This window comes from Sinocyclocheilus anshuiensis, unplaced genomic scaffold (assembly GCF_001515605.1).
Source record: "Sinocyclocheilus anshuiensis isolate Anshui unplaced genomic scaffold, SAMN03320099.WGS_v1.1 scaffold1543, whole genome shotgun sequence".
Taxonomy (NCBI): domain Eukaryota; kingdom Metazoa; phylum Chordata; class Actinopteri; order Cypriniformes; family Cyprinidae; genus Sinocyclocheilus; species Sinocyclocheilus anshuiensis.
The window spans coordinates 552,708-561,630 of NW_015551074.1; positions in this window are offsets into that span (position 1 = coordinate 552,708).

Genomic DNA, 8,923 nt, shown 5'->3' on the forward strand with positions numbered 1-8,923 from the left:
TCTGTTTCTGTAGTAAGCTGTACAGTAGACTGCGCCACAGAATAGGAACCGAATGGATGCATGACCTGCTACATTTGCGTACATTATGCATACAAATGTCCAGAGCACACTGTCAGATACTGTATACTGTACCCACAATGCAATGTGTTCGTTTGACCCTCCATTTCCAGTGTGACAAATCATTGGAAATGGCCAAACACAATGTGCTTCTCAGGCTGCTAAACAAAAGCACTTTTACACAAAATTGGTGAAAAAACAGCAAAGCTAAATTCAACCAACAAAACAACATACTGAGGTCATATGTTTATCGATGCATGCTGTTTTAAAGATTTGCAGTAGACAATACACACACACACACATATATATATATATATATCATAGAAATTAAATAATATTAATATATATAAAATGAATTTCATAAAGCCTGTCAATAAAATGCATCATTAAAATAACATATACAAGCAGTGTTGGGGGTAATATATTACAAGTAACGCAAGTTACGTAATCAGATTACTTTTTTCAAGTAACAAGTAAAGTAACGCATTACTTTTTAATTTACAAGAGAATATCTGAGTTACTTTTTCAAATAAGTAATGCAAGTTTAAAAAGTAGCACAAGAATAACGTAACGCATTACTTTCCATAAAAAGTAACTAAGTAACGTAATTAGTTACTTTTTTTATGGAGTAATGCAATATTGTAATGCATTACTTTTAAAAGTAACTTTCCCCAACACTGCATACAAGTAATATATAATTGTATAATATAGAAATATATTATTTAGGTTAGTATTAAAAAAATAATAATATCATTTTAAAAATGTATAAAGTGAATTTAATGAAGCCTGCCAAAATGTATTATAATATAATATAAATAATACAATTATGTAATATAATAAAAATTTAATATAATTATGTAATATAATTTTAAAAATTATACATATATATATATATATGTACGTATGTGTGTGTGTGTGTGTTTTAATAATATTAAATACATTGTTTTTGTTGTGCTGCTTCTAATTTATTCTGATTTTTAAGAATTAGAAAAAAATCTTAAAAAAATATAATCTATGAGAATGAAAAAAAAGGACAAATGTCCAGATGTCGATTTTGTTTGTTATGCAAAATATGAGTAATTTTGTTTTTGATTGTGTGGTGAAATATGAGCTGATATGTTTTCATCAGATTCGTCTCTGACTGTGTTTTTCTCAAAGCCTTCAGTCTTCTGTGTGGGTGATCTGGATCTGTGTTTTTCTTGCTCAGTTGAGTCTATGTTGGGTGACTAGTTTAGAGAGGTCAGAACCGCCCCGTCTGAGAGCCGCATGCGCTTGATTAAACACTACCAGCGCGCCACCGCACCGCGCATACGACGGCCAATCATCATGCCCGCGAGAGAGGGCCGACAGCACGAATAATCAGAATTCATCTCGTGGTTCGGAGAATTTGATGATGTTTCATCAGCAGTGCTGAATCGAGTCTTAACCACGTCCCATTTCGCGCGCTTTCTGTCTCTGTCTCTCTGAGTTTAATTGCCTTTGAGTGCGCGCACCTGCAATTAAGCTGTCAGACGCTCACGGACTGCCTCTCTCTCATTCTCTCGACAATCATCACCTCACTGAAATCACACTCAATGCATTTATTTTAGTCTGGGGGAAAGCGTGGCTGTCCAAAACATTGTGCCATTACCCCGCTCGTCCACGTCCATGCGTCTGTCTCTCTGCAGATGCAGTAAAGTAAATGTGCCGTCAGTCAGTTCAGTGTTTACTGTAGGAGCACACGCTGCTGTCAGTGTTTGATGACAGATCGAGTCGGCTATGTGCAGTTCAAGTTCTCATATCATACACTTTCCTCTCATTACTTTCCTGAGGTTCATGTGTCAAGGTTTTTTTTATTGTTATAAGCAAGAAGCATCAGTTGGCTTTTGCTGCTGTGTTTAAAGATATAGTTCACCCCACAAATGAGAATTCTGTCATCGTTTACTCACGCTCTAGTCGTTCCAATCATAAATGCATAGGTAGATGCCCAATTAGCGGCCATATTGGAAAGGTCAAAGCCGGTCCGTGAACACTCGAGAGCAAGTTGCCTGTATATCTGCAAGCCTATGTATGAATATCTATATCTGCAATAGACTTAAGCAGATGATTTTGCTAAACTAACACAATACAACAAGACGAAGCCGTTAGCAAACACGACATTTAAAAGTTGCTGTAGTTTAAAAGCCTGCAAGGAGAAGATATTTTGAAGAAAGTTAGTGACCAAACAGCTGCTGGAAGCCAATGACTTCCAAAATATGGAAAAAATACTGTAAATATCCTCTTTCTCAGATAGTAAATATAAGTTTTAAGACCCTTTTGCTAACGCACCCGTTATATTTAAATGTTGGGATGTTCTCTGAACATTCAAAATGTCCAGTTTTTTTTTTTAATGTTTTAAAAACGTTTTTCGAATGATAAAGGAACATTCCATTTGATCAATTAACATTATAGGAATGTTATGTTCTCCAAACGTTCTGAAACAATAGTAACATTTAAAAAACATTGGATGAACGTCTAACTAAAATGTTTCAGGGAAAAAACATTCCATGAACGATGTAGGCCTGTAAATAACGTTTTTGTGCAAACGTTTTCAGAATGTTATTAAAGGCCAGATCATTTTACATAAACAGTTTTGTTGATGTTACAGTCAATACAAACTTTTAAATTCTTCAACTTAGCTTGAAGCTCTCAGTCTGGTTTCAATAAATGCATTTTTTCTTTTTTGTACCGGAGAGGATGATTTGAGTCCTGAAAATTACAGTGTGTTTTATAGTGCACTGAATTATTTAATTTAAAACGATTTTTCATCTTATTACTGCACTTTGTGAAGGGGTTTCATCTCTTAAAGAGGAGAGGAGAGACCGCCGAGAGCAGCTCTGTTTTCCCTGCACACTCTCTCTTTGTTCTGTCTCAGAGTGATTCATGGCCATTCAGTCCCTGTGCCGTTATTCTGAGACTGTGGGAGAAAACCAGAGTAAAGTACAGCAGTCCAGCCTTCACCAGCATCATCATCATCATCACGTATCTGTGACCCCAAGTGATCCAGTCTCTCTCTCCTCGCATTCTTGAGTTTGTGTTAATCATCTCATCTGGGCCCTCACTGGTGCTGTATGAGTGTGTGTGTGCGTGCATGCGTGTGTGTGTGTGTGTGTGTGTGTGTGTGCGCGTGTGTGAGTGCGTGTGTGTGTGTGTGTGTGCGCGTGTGTGTGTGTGTGTGTGTGTGTGTGTGTTGTGAAGAGGAGAGGAGAGACCACTGAGACGCTTGGGTTTTTATTAGAGCATCTCTGTTTTCCCTGCACACTCTCTCTTTGTTCAGTCTCAGTGTTTTCATTGCTGTGATTCATGGCCGTTCAGTCCCTGTGCCATTATACTGAGACCAGAGAAAACCAGAGTACAGGATAGCAGTCCAGCCTTCACCATCATCATCATCACGTATCTGTGACCCCAAGTGATCCAGTCTTTCTCCTCGCGCTCTTGAGTTTGTGTTAATCATCTCATCTGGGCCCTCGCTGGTGCTGTACGTGTGTGTGTGTGTGTGTGTTGATCTTGACTCTTCCACTGAGAAACACTATTTAGAAGCTGCTGTTTCTCACTATTGTGTCCCAGTTCACATCCTTAAACTTCACTGGTCATACTTTTGAGTATATAGGATGCTATTGGGACATACTATTTAAACTTTTAAAAAGCAGAAAACAAAATGGAAATAAATAAGGTGGCAATAATGGTAATAAATAAATACAAACTAAGCAGAAATTGAATAAAATAAAGTACAAGACATATGTCATAAAATTGAATTTAGATACTATAAACCTCGTCATGTACTGTTTGCATTTACATGTAGATATTTGTATCTAGGCATATTGCCAATGCATTACCTTAAAATTATTAATTACTTATTATTACTCCAATTTTATATTTAAAAACTACAGCATCTTTTTTTCATTCTCTACCTTTTTTGTACAACTGAGAAAGTCAATATAGAACAAACACAAACTTCTGTAAAATGGAACATTCAGTTTTATCATTTTGCACACATTATGGGAAAATTTTCATAACTTACTGGGAACATTAGAAAAACGTTCTTAGAACATGTTTTTATTAGCTGGGAAGTTCAAGTGGCAACGTCCTCTCAAAATTATGAAGAAAAGTTCTTCCAGTAATGTTAATAGAGCGTTCGTTCAGAGTTATCTGGTCTTAATATCATTCTCAAAACGTTAGCACAAAAACAATATACATCATTCATGGAATGTTTTAGTTGAATGTTCATCTAACATTTTTTAAATGTTACTACTTGTTTCCGAACATTCAAAAGTAACATTATTTCTTAACGTTAAAAAAACAGTCTTTTAAATGTTTTAAAAACATATTTTCTTGGTTATATGTGAACCTTAGGGGAACATTCAAAGTTATCATTTTGCAAACATCATGAGAACGTTACTTTTGGATGTTCTGAACGTTCTGAAACAAGTAGTAACATTTAAAAAACGTTAGTAAACGCCCAAGTAAAATGTTTAGGGGAAAAAAAATTGTTCCATGAGTGATGTATAAATAATGTTTTTGTGCTAACGTTTTGAGAACATTATTAAAGGACAGAAAACTCTGAACAAATGTTCTATTAATGTTACTGAAAAAAAATGTTTGTTCATAGCTTTGAGAGAACCTGCTTTGAAAAGCCACCAAAAATAGTATATAGTCTGGCAGCTCTGACTCTTTTCTTTTTCAGTGTACTGTGATTTGGAACGCTCTAATCTTGCGTGGTATTCAGGTTAGATTGGGCTAATGTTGTCGTTCTGCATGAGTCCAGACGGCCGTCGATGTCTGTGGGTCAGACTGCATGTGAGTTGCATGGTACCAGTGACAGACAGACAGACAGACAGACAGACGGCTTGACACGGTGACTCGAGGGTGATTTACTGTATGCAGGGCTGGTGTCTTAGATGTGGTTCTCCATTGCGCTCTTTCATTGGGTTTAAAAGCAGATAAACCGGTGCTTTTATACACGACATCACGGTGCAGTAATTACAGCTATTCAGAGACACAAAGCCAACAATCGCAGGACATTTCCATATCTGAGGTTCACTGCGGCATTTACTTCAAGGGGCTCACAAGGGCGCCCACCTGGATTCAAACCCAAACAACACCTTAAAGTATTCTCTGAAGAAGAGAGTCCTGCATCGATAGACAGAAACACGCTCCTGTAGCGCCACCAGTGGGTGAGAGGAGCGCCTCGAAAGCACACATCAGGTGCTTGTGGATTCAACTGAGGAGAAATGCTGTCTCCAGCTCCTCAGACGATTCTCCTGTAGAGTTTCAGAAGAGATCTTAACCCTAACCCTAACATCAGGGTTCAGATTGACCAAGATCCCAAAGTCTGTGATATTACCTCAAACATTTCTCATCAAATGATCAGTTGTGCGAAAACTGTTGACTTATTTGTTTCATAATTGATGAACTTTGCAACACTGACACTGCTATTGAACTGAATTTAAATCAACATTGAACAAAACTGATCTGAATAACGACACAATGGCCTTCTGCTGTACAGACGAATTGAATGCGTTACATAATTGATTACCTTTGAGAGTTATTGAACTGAACTGAATCAACAGAACTGAATTGATATAAATAATGATTCTGTTGGTTTCTGTAGAGCTGCTTTACAGCTGAAATTGAATTGGTCTCATAATTAATGAACTTTATATCATTGACACTCTTATTCAACTAATTTGAACTAACATTAAACTAAACTGAGCTGAATAATGACTATTGTCTTCTATTAAGATGCTTTACAGCCGAAATTGAATTTGCTTCTTAATTGATGAAGTTTGAGAGTTATTGAACTGAACTGAATCAACACTGAACTAAACTGATCTGAATAACAACACAGCTATCTTCTGTAGATCTGCTTTTACAGCTAAAATCAACATTTTCATAATTGATGAATTTTGCAACATTGACATTATTGAATCAACATTGAACTGAATTGAGCTGAAAAATTACACACTTGTCTTCTGTAAAGATGCCTTAGAACTGAAATGGAATTCGCTTCTAAACATGTTGAAGGGAATTGAATCAACATTGAACTAAATTGATCTGGATAATGACAATATTGTCTTCTGAAGAGCTGCTTTTGCAGGTAAAATTGAATTTCTTTCATAATTGATTAATTTAGCAAAATTGACACTTACTGAAATAAACTGAATCGATACTTGAACTAAATTGAGCTGAATATTAATGACAATATTGTCTTCTGAAGAGCTGCTTTTGCAGGTAAAATTTAATTTCTTTCATAATTGATTAATTTAGCAAAATTGACACTTACTGAAATAAATTGAATCGATACTTGAACTAAATTGAGCTGAATATTAATGACAATATTGTCTTCTGAAGAGCTGCTTTTGCAGGTAAAATTGAATTTCTTTCATAATTGATTAATTTTGCAACATTGACACTTACTGAAATAAATTGAATCGATACTTTAACTAAATTAGGCTGAATATTAATGACACAGTTGTCTCCTGAAGAGCTGCTTTTAGAGCTGACATTAAATTGGTTTCATAATTGATGAATTCTAGAAACATTGACATTTATTGAAATTAATTCATTTAAAAAATCCAGAGGATTTTTAGCAGAACCATCTTTGATAAATAATAAAGAGCACTAATATTTTCCTGTGGACTCTGTCATGTTTGTATTATAGTGGTTGGATGCAGGGCTGTTCTGGGATCAGCGCTCATCGGCAGGTTCTCCCGTGTTTACCTGCGCACTGATCTCAGAGCACCTGGGAAGCGTCTTGAGCGGATCTTGTCGTCCCGGGGCGTCCCGCGTGAGATCTGAGCCATCTGTGTGCCGCAGGACATTCGCAGCATCTGCCGGTGCTCAGTACAATCACAGCAGAGACCCGGAACGCATGTGATGTGTTTTAATCAGGCCTTCGCTCGGTTAAAATCACACCAGCTGTTCTCATTCTGCTGCTGTTTCTCTCGTCTGACTCACCTGCTGCATCGACTCGCAAACAGCAGCCGCACTGAAATACTTTCTCAAATAAAGGCTCTTAATTGGCATCTGCTTCCATGAAGAATAGTTCACTTAAAAATGAAAATGTGCTGAAATGCGCTCACCCTCAGACCATCCGAGATGTGGATGAGTTTGTTTCTTCATCAGATTTGGAGAAATGTAGCATTGCATCAGTGTCTCAGCAATGGATGCTCTGCAGTGAATGGGTGCCGTCAGAATGAGAGTCCAAACAGCTGATAAAAACATCACAATAATCCACAAGTAATCCACAGCACTCCAGTCCAGCAGTTAACATCTGGAGAAGACAAAAGCTGAAACAAATCCATCATCAAGACGTTTGAACTAAAATACATTGAGTCTATAATCCATAATAACGCTTCCTCCGGTGAAAAAGTGTTCTGGTCTGAATCAGGAGAGAAATCTGCACAGATCAAGCAGCGTTTAAACAGCTCTAAACTAATATGTGGCTGGATTTTGATGTGAGAGACAACAGCAGATGCACTTTTTCACTGGATGAAGAGTTATTATGGACTCGTATTTTAGTTAAAAACGTCTTAATGCTGGATTTGTTTCAGCTTTTGTCTTCTCCAGATGTTAACTGATGGACTGGAGTGCTGTGGATTACTTGTGGATTATTGTGATGTTTTTATCAGCTGTTTGGACTCTCATTCTGACGGCACCCATTCACTGCAGAGCATCCATTGCTGAGACACTGATGCAATGCTACATTTCTCCAAATCTGATGAAGAAACAAACTCATCCACATCTTGGATGGCCTGAGAGTGAGGACATTTTAAGCTAATTTTCATTTTTTTGCGAATTACTGTATTCCTTTAAACATCCATGGAAACTTTCCATTGCACAAAAGGTTCTTAGCTGAAAAAGTGTCTTTCTTTTTTTTTAAATGGCTCTTTTAAGAACTGTTCACTGAAAGGTTCTTTGGGGAACCAAAAATGGTGGTTCTGTGCATGGCATTGCTGTGAAAACACGTTTTTGGACCCTTTGATTTTAAGCGTGTTATGTGGCTTTTCTTCATGATGTCTGAAGTGTCACTGTGTTTGAATCAGCTGTTGTTTTGGTGATGTTTAGTGGCTTCAAACAGGTGTAGAGAATCACATTAAACAGCAACATCATCCACTAACAAACACAATACTGGCCGTCTTCATCTTCAGCACTACTTCTAGTGCTTTAGCAGCTGCTAAGCAAACTTGCGTTTGTTTTGATTGTAAAGTGCATCTTTATTTACAAAAAATCACACATTTCTAAGTGTCCCCAAGATCGTTTGTGTAGTGTGTGAACATGTGGTGAAGTTTGAGGTCCATTTGCTGGACTCTGTCTGAACTTCACATTCTCGTGCAGTCTGTCGCCAGTGAAAACAGCCGTTTGCTGGAACAACAGTCTCTGAATTCCTGAACACTGAGACTGTTTTCATGCAGCACTGGACGCTGATGTTAAATATCCTGAAAAACATTACATCTCGATGATTCATATGAAGCAGAGTGTGTGTGTGTGTGTGGATTCATCCTGGTGACAAAATCATGTGACAAATAACACAAAACCTTTCCTTTGAGGCGCCCTCAAAAGTAAAAAATGATGTGTAAATTAAACTTCATTATTTTATTATCTTTGGAGTAAAGTTATAATTACTATTATTGGTTTTTTACATGTACTAAAGAACATGCTTTAATACTTTGGGTTTATAATAGTTGGGTTTATTGTAATCAATAACCCCAGATATATTATTAGGCCTAATACTATTATTAGTTTTTAGTAATATTTTAAATTACATTTTATTTCTGATTTTACTTTTGTTGTGTGGTTTTGTCAGTTATATATATATATATATATATATATATATATATAAAATAAA